The following is a 13543-nucleotide window of genomic DNA, read 5'->3' as shown; positions in this document are numbered from 1 at the left end:
CGGTTCGGCCCCAAACCCGTGCACAAACCTGATATGAGCCGACCCAAGTCAATCCACCATTGACTAAACCGACCGGTATGGTCCAACCGGATTGAACCAGATCGGTCAGGGTTTGCCCCGACTGAACTAAACCGGTACCGATCTAATCGGGTTTTGTCCGACCGGACTGATCCGGATCTAAACGGTTCAACAACTTTTGAACTTGATGTGATTACCTCGAAGACAATCCAATTAGATAGTTCAAGTTGGTCTGACCGGTTTGAACCTATGTGGTTCGTCAAATCCGAAACCCGAACATAGTTAAATGGCTTTGCTGCTTGTATAAAAATAACATGCATGTAATGTGATTTGAACATTTACCACTTGTGTAAATAGAAACTACTATTACCACTAAACTATGACTAACTTATTTGTTAAAAAGGAGTTAGTTTTTTGTTTTAAGTACATAAATATATGATTAATGGGTTTGGGTGGGTTGGATTGGGTTAAAGCGGGTTTGGGTTGAACCCAACCCATTTAATTTTATATAACTGGGTCATTAACGAGTTAGCGGGTTAAATGGGTTGGGTTGAAACTCAACCCAAACCAAACCCAACCCAACCCGCCCAATTGCCACCATTAATTATAGGGAATGTTTAGTAAAATAAAAACTATAGGGTAGGTCTAAGTAAATCCATTAAACTATAGGGGGTGTTATAGTAAATGACCCTTTCTCTATTTTATTGCCTAGAGATTGAGGGATGAATTCTTTGTTTGGTGATAATACTTAATTGTTGAAAATGGTGGGTGGCTTAACTAAGGTAATGCTTGGATAAGTTTTAACAAAGTGTTTTTGTGTGAAAGTTTGATTAAACACACTTTTGAAAATATATTTTTTTGAGAGAAAAGAAAAAAATGCAACCAAAACCATAACTTCATTCTAGATTGTTTCAAACTATAGCTACGTGCTTTGGGCTAAATATGCTTTTTACAAAATGTAATAAGTTGCAAACATATGTGGTTTTACCCAAGGATTAAAATATTGGTATCGAGTATTATATTAGACAACATAGATACAGACACAGATACATTTTGATAATACATGGATATGGATGAAAAATGTGAAAACGCTTGAATGCGTTAGGGAAACACATACAAATTTTATAAATTTATTAATAATACTAAATTTAAAATCAAATAGCCACAAATAATGTATAAATACATAGAAAATATACATTTCAATGGTATATATGAAAAAATATATAACACTTAATATCTCAGGATGCATAAATATCATACAATTTTATAGATAATGCATCAGTCAAGAGTCTAAGACACATAAAATATGCACATATTATACTTTAATTATTATATCAATTATTTTCTATTTTACTATTTTTACTTTTTTACATTAACAAAAAAATTAACCAACTATTAAATTTTCAAATGTAAAGTAAAATATCAATTAATAATTTATAATTACAATTTAAAATATATCAATTTTGTTAAAATTTCTAAGATATATATAGTGCAAAATTTTAATTGCTAATATAATTATTACATTATTAATATTTTTGTTTCTATAGTTTTTCTAAATTGAAAATCATTTTTGGAATAAATGTTGATTAGTAGAGTTGATAGATTCTATTTAATATTATATATGTATTAATTTTAAGTACTAAAATAATTATTCTATTATTAATATTTTAGTTGCAAAAATTTCTTGAGATTAAAAATCTAAATTTGATAGATTATTTATTTCAATAGTTTACAAAATATCAATTTTAAATATTATTCTTTTTAATTTTTAGTTGAAATTGTTAAAGAAAAATATGGATTATTTGTTTGGATTACATGTAATATTTAGACATAATATTTAATAAAAGTTATTGTATTTCAATTATAAACACAAGAATTAAGTTGGTTCAATGGTTTAGGAGTTGATTTAAAGCACAAGCATGTGTTGTGTTAAAAACTCAAGTTTGAGTTGTTATAGCATCAAATTCAATTTTTAGTAAAAACCCATAGTGTATCGGTACATATCGCATTGTATCGGATTGATACACACATATATTGACCTGATACGCATGACTGGCAGGATATACCTCTAATCGTGGTGTATTGCATGTCAAGTAAGGTTGATATTGATACAATATGCCCGGTATCGAACATATTATATCACTTTTTAAACAATTTATCAATTGTGTTATAAACACGATAACTGCATATATGAAAAATTTGTGACACATGAAAAAATATATGCCATATTTGATTCACATAAATATATGACACATAGCAAAATATATGTCATGTGTCAAAATTTATGACACATGACTAAATATATGCTATGCAATGAATTTGTGACATATGGTAAACTATATACCATATGGCAAAATTTGTAATACAAAAAAATATATATCATGTATCAAAATTTATGATATATGTTGTGAAAAAATTTGTAACATGTAACAAAATACACATAATAAAATATATGATATATGACAAAAATATTCCATGTGGTATGTATGTCATGTGTTAAAATTTATGACACATGACTAAATATATGCCATGTGAAAGAATTTGTGACATGTGCCAAATTTATGATATAATATATATTGTGAAAAATTTTGTAACATTTAACAAAATACACATAGTAAAATATATGATATTAAGTGAAGTAAAAATTTGGTATTATAAATTTGAACAAATAACAAGTTTTGTTTGATAAACAATTAATAATTTGAGACATATATAATTGTTCCATATGATGATAAGATATTGTGCCAAACACTTATTTATGATTTTACTTTTAAAACTTTGTTTTGAAAATAATATTCATTAAGCCCAAATTACAAAAGTATATAGTATTTAAAAAGGATAACATGTTTCATTCTTTTATACTTTGAAAAATAAAAAAGGAAAATTTTATCAAAATGCAATTCAAGACCATGTTTGATCGTACTTTTTTAAAAATATTTTCATACTTTTAATAGTGCAAAAGTACAAAAATCACCATTTTTATATTTGATATAGATTTTACTTTTAAAAAGAACGAAATAAAAGTACAATAAATACAAATACGAAAAACATGAAACTAACTTTTGATACTTTGTGTTTTTGGCCTTTTGCATATTTTATACTTTTTAAAATACTAGTAAACATATACACATGACGGTTTCAAATAATGACGACGATAATAATATTTTAATAATTTTATTAGAATTCATGGAACAAAGAAAAGTTATCAAAGCATGATATACTAATGCACATGTAATCTTTCAACTCAAAGACCCAATTTCAAATGTTCTTATAGTTTTTTTTTTATATTTTCAAGATGTGGTTGAACCATAAAGTTGGATTTTTTAATTTGTCAATTGGACACAGTTTTTTAATATATTTTAACCTAAACCACTTTATTGCAAAAAAAATCATTGACTTGATTAACAACCAAATGATCTTATTGGTTGAACCACTAACCTATTTAACCAAGAAAATGAATTATGGTTAATATATTAATGCCTTTTTTATTTTTAGCCATTTTTATTTTTAGTAACAATAATTCTCATTTTTCAAACATATTTTTTGTTCAATATGATGAATATATAATATTAATGCATGTTCAAAACTTTTTATAAAATTTATAAAAAATTCTATATTTTTATTTTATATTATTTAATTATGACATAATAAAATTCATTTACTTACTATGAGAAAATGAAATTCTAATATATTGTTTGAATATTAGTTTTTAATGTTGTAGTCAAATCAATTTATTTGATTGATCAATCAACCACCTAATTCAAGATTGTAGGTATATTTACCACTAAACCACTGGCCTACTAGCATAGATAATTAAATCATTGAACCATTTGACATATTTAGTGGGGTTATGTGTTAGACATTAATAAACTCTCTTAATTTTCATTCCATTTCCATCATTAATGAAAATAACTCTCATTTATCACACTTTTTCTATATGATAAATATATAATATTATAGAATGTGCCCAAATTTATATACAATTTTTTATATTTTATAGAATTTTATGTATTTTATTATTTAATTATAACATCATGTGTTAATCCATTTGATATGGACAATTGAACCACTAACCCTCAATTTGGATGGAAAAAACTATTTTGCCTTTTTAATTGATTTTAAATGCTACTCTCCATTTTCATCATTAATAAAAGTAATTTTTATTTTCACATTTATTTTGGTTTAATATAATGAATATATATACAAAACTTACATTTTTCTTTGAGTTTTTATATATATTTTTAATATTTATTACTTACTCATGACATCATAGATGACCCATTTGACCTAGATATGAAAATGGTTTTCATTTTCAAACTCGTTTTAAATTTTGCATTTCATTTGTATTATTGATAAAATAATTAATTAATTATTGTTTATCATACTTATTTTTGTTTATATGATTAATATATATAATTATAGATGTGCCCAAAATTGTTTCATATTTTTTGTATTATTCTATTTTAAAAATTATACTTTTAATTATACATTACGGGTTAACCTATTTGACCTAAAAGGTTGAACCACTAACTCACCCCCTAGATAGGAAAATGGTTTCATTTCCCATTGGTTTTAAGTTGTGAATTCCATGTCCATTATTAATAAAATTGTCTATCTTATCATACTTATTTTTTAATATGAAAAATATATAATAATAGAAACATGACTTTTTAAAATTTCTTTATTTTTTATATTTTTAAGTTTGTATTATTTATTTATGACATCATGGAATTATTCATTTGACCCCAATGGTTGAGCTACTTATCCACCACATAGATGGAAAATATGATTTCATTTGTAGGTTTATTTTAAAAATATAAAATTTCATTCTATTAATAATTATTGTGTATGGATTTATTAGTGAAATTTAATGATGATAAACAAAAATATAATTGTTAGATTCCATGAGAGGAGTTCGGCTTTAGTCAGGGCAGTGTCTATTCGCGGACCTTTCGTGCAAAAAGAGGGCATGCTCCACTTCGTGTGAACAATTGAAGTGTGCAGGAGACGTTTAACGTCATTACAAACAAAAAAAATGGAACCCATTCGATTTTTCAAGTTTTCACTTCCCGTTTCTCTCCTTTCCTCTCATTCGCAAGTTTTCTTCTCTTCTCTCTCTCTCTCATCCCCTTCCAACCGGCAACAAACAATAACCATTACCGGTAATTAGGGGCAACCTCATGTATTGACTTTTTTGCAAGTCTTCTCCTTTACAAAAATAATAACCATCACTAACCGGTTTGGATGGCAACCATCATCACCGAATATTGGCAACCGACGACAATTAATTTCAAGTATGCACATCTTCCTTCCTTTTGTTTTCCATAAAACCAAAACTTGTTAATGTACAAAACAAATCATTTAGGGTTAGTTTTTTAATGTATAATGCTATAACATTTGTTTTGTCTTTGCTAATTTTTTAATGTATAAAATGGATTGGATCTATGCTATAGCTTTTGTTTATTAATGACTAATTGTCATCGGTCGTCGGTATCCAGTGTCACAGTCGCTGATGGCTGCTATTCAAACTGATTATGATTAGTTTTTTCTTGGAAGAGATACAAAGGGGAAAGGGGAAGAAAAACAAAAACTTGAAAATAATTAATACTTGAGATCTTCGGTCGTTGAAGGCTGCCATTCAAATTGATTAGGGTTAGTTTTTTCATGGAAGAGATGCAAAGGAGAAGACTTGAAAAAAAAGTCAATACCTAAGGTTAACCCCAATCAATTGTGATGGTTATTGTTTGCCTCTGTTTGAAAGCGGAGAGAGAGAGAGAGAGAAGAGAACCTATGAACGACAAGAGATGAGATGAGTGAGAAGTGAAAACTACTGGATAGATTCCATTTTTTTTGTTTGTAACGGTGTTAAACGTCTCCTTTTGCGTGAACGGGGAACAAGTAGACGTTGGTTATGGTTATTGTACATTGTGGCGACTATTAGATACATTAATATATTTATTAAACATTGTCTATTATAATATATCATAAAATTGATAATAGACAATTTGATTGGTTTTACCCAACCATCACACATAATAATTATTTCATATGTTTCAAATGTTTTGAAGTGTGATTTCAGTTTTTCATTTTTTTCATTTAAGAACCTCTATATAATCTAATAAGTTGTAGGACATTATGTTGTTTCATTTATCAAAATTTATAATAAGAAAATGTTTTATTACGCCCCCAATTAAGGTTAGTGTTTATTATCAAAATCTAAAATTTCGATAATAAACCTTTAAATCAATATATATCATAACTAAATGTAAAATCATATAATTCTAATAAATCAAATTCAATCGTGTTATAATTGAATTCATGAATTATGCTTTCAGCATGTCATTTAAGTGTCAATTTATGCATTTTTTTATATATTTGGTAATACACGCCACATTAATAACTCTATTTCTAAAATTGGTGGTTACAAGAATCGAATCCACATCTATACTAGAGCAGATTAGATAATATACCAACTGAGCCACCATTTATTTGGCATGTCAATTTGTGTTTTTTGGTGGGAGAATATCAATGACATTATTACAATTTTTAATATGAGTTTTTTCAACATTTTAATATATCATTCTATTAAATCTCTAAAAGTTTAACATCATTTTTAGAAAGAGATAAATAGTCAAACAAGAATTAAAGTGTAAAGGTGAAGCATAAGAACTCTTAACACAAAAATTGTATACTTATACTTACCTTATAAATGAAATATAAAATGTATTTTTAATAATTCTTGTATTTTTTTGTTAGTTTTCGTATGTAATTATATTTTTTGGTATACCCATGAAAACACTATAAATACTTTAATACAACAAAAAAATACATAGATAACATTAAATATAAGGTTTTAATTAATGGTTGTGCCTCTTAATAAAAATTATAAAAATAGATATATAAAACATACATTGATGATTGATGATGTCCGTTAACAATTCATATGATACACAATTTAAACATAATTAATAAATAGACACTAAAATCATAATAAAAACTATAAATATATCATTATTTGATAAATTATTTACTTATATATTTGAATTTAAGTGATGACAAAGTTAAATACCATAAGAACATTTTTTGTAGGCTCAAAATTATTTATATCTACATTATGTTGATATTTAGCTAAAAAATAATCTTTACCCTAATTAATTTTATAGGAATATGGCATCATATATATTTGTTTAATAAATACAAAATTTCTAAATCCACATAACACCTTACAAAAACAAAATTTTCTCAATTAAAATAGCAAATATTAATATTATATGATTAAAACATATTATTATATAATTTATCAAATTATACAATTACACTCTTATTTCTTATAAGGCAAAGATACATTTATTTTATTTGGTTATGGTGTAATAACAACATTTTATAAAGATATTAATAAATTCTCATCGATAGTAGGATTATGATCATATTAAAAGCTTGGATTTAAATAATATGTTAAATTCAAAAGAACAACATTGTTAATTAGAACTTTAAATATTTATTTAGTACAAAATATTAAAAATTAAAGTAAAAAGAAAAAGAAAAATAACGTACTTTATATAAATAATGAATGAGTTATGAATTTTATTTCTTTTTTGCTAGGAAATTTGTTTTCGATTGACTTTCAAACTTTGTTCATTCATTTATAATTATCATTGTTGTTTTTTTTTTTTTGCATCATTACATATTTGAAACTTTTTTCATAAAGTGTTCAGTCATTAAAGTATATTAAATAACTAATTTCCAAAAGTTATTGTTATTGATAATTTTCTCAAACTCTTTCCCCTTTAATGTTATTACTTGTGGTAACAATTTTTTCTCGTTTAAATCAATCATACATCTCAATGTTGTTTTATGAAAATGAAGAATTTCAAGTGCAATATAATGAATAGCAACCATTCATTAAATTGAGAACAATTGAGTGATTATAAATAAAATTAATAATTTTTTTTTCTTTTAATGACTATAAACACCCTAAAAAGTTTACCAATATCTTTCAACAATAAATCAATGTAATGAGCTACATATAGTGTCTAATATAAGTTGCTACTTTGTTTTAACATTTTTTCAGTTGCTTTATAAGCACCATCATTTTTAATTACAATTTGAACAATATTTTTTGCATCAAGTTCATCAACCTTGGTATTCATCAATTTAAACAAATTTTGTGCATTGTGTTGATTATTAGATGTATTAATATATTGAATTAATATATTTATTAAACTTTGTTTGTCTATTACAAATTACCATAGGATTGATAATAGACAATTTGTTTGGTCTTACCCAACCATCACACATAATAGTAATTCCATATGTTTCAAATGTTTTAAGAAATGTTTTGAAGAGAGATTTTAGTTTTTCAAATTTTTTTCATTTAAGAACCTCTATATAATCTAATAAGTTGTAGGTTATTATGTTATTTCATCTATTATTACTTTATAATAAAAAAATGTCTTGTCACGCCCCTAACCAAGGCTAGACTTTACTTGTTTATTATAAAAATTCAAAATATTGATAATAAACCTTTAAATCAATATATATCATAACTAAATGTAAAATCATATAACTCTAATGAATTTGATTTATTAGGGAAACTCTCGTCTGCAAAAATACAATAAATTTGAAATTCAATTAATAAAGTCATCTACACGGTTTTAATGTAAAAAAAAAATATCTATATTAGCGCTCTCTCTCAAACAGTCTTATGCAATAAGTAATCTTGTTCAACATATGAAAAGGGAGAGAGTTAAGAATAATGAATACAACCATCAATAAGTAACATTTTATGTCCCTAGTTGGACCAAGTTAGAGGTGTAAATCGGGTCGTGCCGCTCGTAGCCCGGCACGGCCCAACACAAACTTGGACCAGCTCGACATAACTCGGCACGATGGTCCGCGGGCTGTGCCAGGCTCGACACAATCATGTGGGTAGTGCTAGGCCCTGGGGTTTTAGGTTCACGGGCCGACATGACATGACACGATGGATATATATATATATATATATATATATATATATATATATATAAGGTCGTGTCGCCCGCACCCGGCCCAACACGACCAATATTATATATATAATATTATATAAATTATAATTATATAATAATATATAGTATATAATATATTAATAAGAAAAATAATTTTTAAATTTTATTATACTAATTTATTTAATTATTGTATACAAAATTAAATTTTAAATTTTTTGTCGATTTTTTTAAAATAAATATCTTTGGCCTGATGCACGGCTCGACTTGGCCCTCGTGGGCCATGGGCCGTGCTGGGCCAACCCCCAAAATTTTCACCAGGGAGGGCAGCATGGCTCGTAGGCCAATACGACACGGCTTGCAATTTGAGTGGACCACCCACGGGTCGTGCCGTGCTGGCCCGGCATGGCCTACTTTACACTTCTAAACCAAGCATACGAAGGAATAATAAAAATACTAATAACAATAATAATTCATAAAATCCAGTTAAACCAAGCATACGGAAGAATAATAAAAATATTATAAATTTAAACATTACTCCCAACCAAAGAAATCACCAAACGACCCCTTTCTAGCAGCCTAAAATCGGTAGGTTGCTAAAATTTCCTCGAATTCCCATATCTAACATATTTAGGATATCGATTTTAAAAATTCACAACTCTTAGTACAAAAGTCCAAAAGATGAGTTCTAAGTACCATTTCGAAGATCTCATTGATAACTATAATTTAGAACAAAAAACTAGTTAAAGATGTCTCCATAATTTTAGTTTTTGATGGTCTAAAGTTGGTTGATGTACATTTGTGTTTGAATCTAAAATTTAACCTAACTTTTCTTCCATAAATTAAAAAAACACAAGGTTATATTCATTGGGATCCTAGCGTCATGAGGTATCTATTATAATCAATGTTTAGAAAATCGAAGAAGGGAGAAGCTCATGGGTCAATGGTTCGACTGGGGTCCTATTATGGGTCATATAAATACTATATATAATATATTTTATAACTTTTAATGTACTTAAATATAGTGGATGGATCATGGATGGTAAGCTTTTTAATTTTTAAAACAAATGACTAGGATTGAAGCCTTTTAACTTATATTTTCTTTAAAATGCGTGTACAATAATGTAATATGTATAATAAATAATCATTAATTAGCATAAGTAAAGAGGTGGGTTCAAATCTTATTAACAACATTTTAAAATTTCACTTATATATGGACTCGGGCAGTTTCATAAAATTGAGGCCGGTTCACTAGCTTTTTTTGTTCAACCGATCGGTCAACCAATTTTCAACGGGCTTTGAGCAAGTTTGGTTATTGGGTATGATTGAACCGGTTAGGGCCCCGGGTTACGGTTCAACCGGCCGGTCTAATCTAATTTTCTAAACACTGATTATAACTATTTTCCCTCATTAGAGTGGCTGGAAAACAATCATTCGACAAAAATCTTAATTTTAAATTAAACGAAAACTCAAGGAAGAAAAAAAACTTACCTAAAGAGCGATTTATACCAAAGAATCACTAAGATAAATATCCACCTTGATTCTCCAAAGATAGATTGTCTTTGCCTTTTCTTAAATTTGAAAAAAAAAAAGAAAAGAGAAAAGAGTTTCTTGCATTAGCTAAAAAATGTTTTCTTTTCTGTTCTTAACATATTTTTCCTTTTTTGCTAAGTGGTTTTCCCAAAAATAAATTTCAAATAGCTCCCCCTTACAAACACATGACCCACTCTCCCATTAATATCATTAGTGGGCCTTTTCTTTTTTTTTTATGAATTGACTTTTTATTTTCTTTAAGGGGGTATTGCATCTGCATTTATAGGAATCTATTTGTATAGAAAAAATTTGCAATAGCCACTAACACTATGCCCAAATCCCTTGTTATAACACTAGATTTTTTTATCAATATCGTTATCTTTATACAAATACTTGTCTGTCTCTGCTATATTAGGAGTGCTTCTCTCTAAAAAGTTTTGGAATATAGAAGGCTTTAATCTGTTAAATGCTTCTTTAAAACTTTGCATTTAGAATGAACTGCTTTTATTCTTAGATAAATGTGGTTATGATGAAGATGGATCATTCTTGATGATGTGATAAATTGGGGTGTAATGCTATATTATGTAATCTTTCCATTAATTCTTACTCCCATTGAGAGGCTCGTGATGTATGTACTCTCATATTAAATTAATGTTTTTTTTTTGTTTTAGATCATCATTGTCATCATCTATATTACCATACTAGGACATTTCTTTTTTTCTTCATCCTCTTTCTCATCGTTATCATCCCTTTTAGGCATCAATATTCTTCTTATCATTTTTTCTCCACTTTTGTTTCTTTAACATCTCTTGTTTTTTTATATGTTTTTTCATTGCCTTAAAAAAATTTCATTAGACACTTTGGGCAATAATAACATTTGAATATCCTTTAACCAAATGATGTTTTTTATAGATTACACCACCACCCTTCATAATTTGCCCACAAAAAAATTATATTTTATATGAAATCTATTTCCAACTACTTTACTACCATATCTCCATCTAATATGTTCTTCTTCTTCCCATTTAGGTGCTATGTTAGAGAACTAGAAAATAAAATTCCAAATATTCAAGAGACCAAGACTTCCATGTAATTCAATTAACTACCATAGTTTATAAGTCAACTCTAAAAATAAATTAGAAAACACTTTATAATGAGTTTGCATTTGGGCAACCAAAGTTACCGCAACTTATGACGATCGCCAATAAAATATTGCCACATTAATATATATGTTAATAAAATTCATACTTCACTACTAATCTCAACGTTAATGGTTCAGATGTAAACAAAAAAATTAATTTTCATTTAGATTGGATTTATTTGGGTTACAAAAGTCACGATCCAACAACTATACTATTCAGCTAATCCGAATTACAAGACACCATCTACATGTCTCCTTGCAACCTTAGTGGGACAACTGGTGATGATTCTAGCACTAGAATCCATTTCCCTCCCTTGGCATTATTAACCATTAGCACTGAAGCCTTAGTTGCTATATATACCACAAATGGACATGTTTCACATAGATCTCCATTGTCATCATAGACGATGATGGAAAATTAATCAAGATTTCCATATACACATTCTCAACTCTATTTCCATAGAAATATAGAGTTAAGATTTTGCAAGTTGTAAACTTGCATTAATCTAATAGAAACAAAACACCTTTTAAGGGCATGCTATTGTTGGAGCAAATAAGATTATGTTCTGATTTCAAAACCACAACTTGCCTTTTGCACTTGTTTAGTATTGAGAAACAAAAACCCCAATCTTAACAAAAAAAAACAATTCCACCATCTTCAATCACTATTTGACATATTCTAAAGCAAAACAAAACTCTTTTTATCTAAGTCTATGTTTCCCGATTTGTTAAGAGTATATTAAATTTCTTTGAAATCTTGATGCATTTTCTCGAAGTTGCAGGCTCTTAATTTGGAGTTAAAATAAGACAATCCAGAATTCGACTATAGAACCATAGAATTAGGGCTTCTAAAGTTGGGGATATAGGGTTTTCATACGGGAATCCTTTGATGTTGAAAGCAAAGGAGTCCAAACTAGTTGGAGCTTGGAGGATCTCCTCTCTGTGGACTGGAGTGAAGAGTGGCCGAGCCATTGTTCATCATCTATCAATATTGTGGCCGTCGGACTGGAGTGAAGTGAATGGAGTAGGGTTGGAGACTAGAGTCACATATTTATCTCTTATGTTAGGATATTAGGAGAGAGGAGTGAACGAGGGGGGGTAAGGTTATAACTTATATGTTAGATGGAACCCAAAATAATATTGTTTTAACTTTTTTAACAAATCTGGTCCATTAAATGAGTGTTACTGTTAACTTTGAATTATAGAAATTTGGATTGGATTAGTGTTTTCATATTCATTGGTTGTCACCTTAAGACCTAGGAGTCTATTCCCTATGTAAGTACCTGAGATGCTCGAGAGCTTGACAATTTCATGTGGTAAATGGAATAATATTTCATAGTTGATAATATTGATAATGACTAGCTACAAGTTTGAAATCATGTGGGATGATTTCAAGTGAGAGCTAAAGTGGTAATTCTACCTAGAAAGTGTTGAATACATTGCCCAAAGAAAACTAAAGGGGACTTAAACATGATGACTCACTCTATGATTATGTTAAAGAATTCTCAATCCTAACACTAGAGATCATGGACATGCCTGATAAGGATTTGGTATTCAACTTCATGAGATGTAAAGACATAGAACATGGCACATGCATCATCAACATGTGGGATGATTTCAAGTGAGAGCTAAAGTGGTAATTCTACATAGAAAGTGTTGAATACATTGCCCAAAGAAAACTAAAGGGGACTTAAACATGAGGATTCATTAAAGAATTCTCAATCCTAACACTAGAGATCATGGACATGTCCGATAAGGATTTGGTATTCAACTTCACGTATGCACTGCAATCATGGTAGAATAATTCACAAAATTGAAATTATTTGAGGACGAAATCCACAAGCCACTTAGCTCATGTGCCTCAAACTTG

Source organism: Nelumbo nucifera, chromosome 3, assembly GCF_055504915.1.
Source record: "Nelumbo nucifera cultivar China Antique chromosome 3, China Antique-T2T, whole genome shotgun sequence".
Taxonomy (NCBI): Eukaryota; Viridiplantae; Streptophyta; class Magnoliopsida; order Proteales; family Nelumbonaceae; genus Nelumbo; species Nelumbo nucifera.
Note: the sequence above shows the minus strand (reverse complement) of the source record.